Source organism: Pinus tabuliformis, chromosome 1_2 (assembly GCF_031772625.1).
Source record: "Pinus tabuliformis cultivar Carrire ecotype Pingquan chromosome 1_2, CPIR1, whole genome shotgun sequence".
Taxonomy (NCBI): Eukaryota; Viridiplantae; Streptophyta; class Pinopsida; order Pinales; family Pinaceae; genus Pinus; species Pinus tabuliformis.
The window spans coordinates 497,036,481-497,038,207 of NC_142298.1; positions in this window are offsets into that span (position 1 = coordinate 497,036,481).

The window sequence follows — 1,727 nt, forward strand, 5'->3', positions numbered from 1 at the left end:
AACTTTATCTCTTACATTAAAAAAAAATGATATGCATAGAGAAAGAGACTCTAGGGGTAGATTTATAGCTAGAGGTATAATTTCAATTCCTACAACACCACCTACTCCAACAAGAAAAAGGAAAGATACACCTCCATCCCAAACTCATACTCCCAGTCATAGAACTCTTGAAATTCTAGGGGAAAAAATCCAATCAAAAGAATCTCCTACTTCATCTACCAAGTCAGTCCTAGAGGAGAAAATTTTTGAATCTCCAACAACATAAATAGCCTTTTTCACCTCCACAGGAGAGCACATTTTAGTTGAAGAAATAGGAATACCTGGTGAGGAAGAAGAAGTAGAACCTCTCTCCCATATCCCATTAATAGAAGAACTAGAGGAGGAGAAAGTAACCTTGCAGGTTGAACCCTACACTGACCCTGAAGAAACTATAATGGCAGAAGAAGGAGAAGATGGAGAATTCACACTGTTTGAAGGAAGGGGTAGAGGAAGAGGTAGAGGAAATAATGGAGGAAGTAGAGGAAATAATGGAGGAGGCAGAGGATATAGGAAAATAGATAATTCTTTTGGATTCGCTATAGTGGATGAGGAAACAAATGCCACAACGAAAAATATCTCACCTTATGTCCTCCCAAACTTCCATGGGTTAAAAAGTGAGGATCCTGAAACATTCTTATTTGAGTTTGAAGTCTTGTGTAGAACCTATGACTATCTAGAAGACTCTCAAAAACATAAGTTGTTTCCTTTAACACTGAAAGGAGCTGCTTTGAAGTGGTTCATGGGATTAGTCACCCAATCCATTAGAACATGGAATGACATGAAAAAAATGTTTTTGGATAGGTATTTGGATTGTTGCATGCCTACCAATCACAAAGATGAAGTGTTAAAAATGATGCAAAGAGAGGATGAAAACTTAGAGGATTTGATTGAGAGATTCAACTATAATTTGAAAAGAGAAACGATGGACAATTTAGATGAAGATACCTTGAAAGCTCTTTTATTAAAAGCCATTAGAGATGAGTGGATAGATATCCTTAACATGATGGGGAAGGGAGATATATCTCAACTCCCATTAAATGATATAGGCGAATTATGTGCTCATCTCTCAAGAGGGAAATCCAAAATAGGGAAAGGTCCAAGAGATCCTTCTCTTATTAGAGTAAATAAGTCTGCAACTGGATCAATGAGTAGGGCAGAAATTGGTAATATGCTTGATGAATTCAAAACATATATCCTAGGGAGTCTTAGTGAGCAAATAGACACCCTTAAGTTGCAAAACAAGCAGAAAACCGAGGCTGATGCTTTAGCTATTTTCTGTCCAAAATGTAGAAAAAAAACATGCTCTAAGAGAATGCCCTTTAGAAAAATTATAGATACTTGTATGATTTGCAAAGAGAATCATGAAACCAATGGTTGTCCTTCGATTCCAGGTCTTAAGGTTGTTTTTCAAGAAGAAACAGTTCCAAATTTAGCAGAACCTCTTTGCTTTGTCTCTAGAAAACCTTGGCAGGGGCCACAAAATCAGGGATTTAACAATCAAATGTATCTTCAGCCCCCACCAAATTGGAATTCTTGGCAGCAACCTTGGCCTCAACCTCAATCTCAATCTCAACCATGGGCACAAGGAGTACAAAATCCTTATGGGAGATTTTATCAATATTATCAATATCCTCCATCATATCAGAATTATCCTCCCCCACACATTTCACAACAAAATTAGCAGCCAC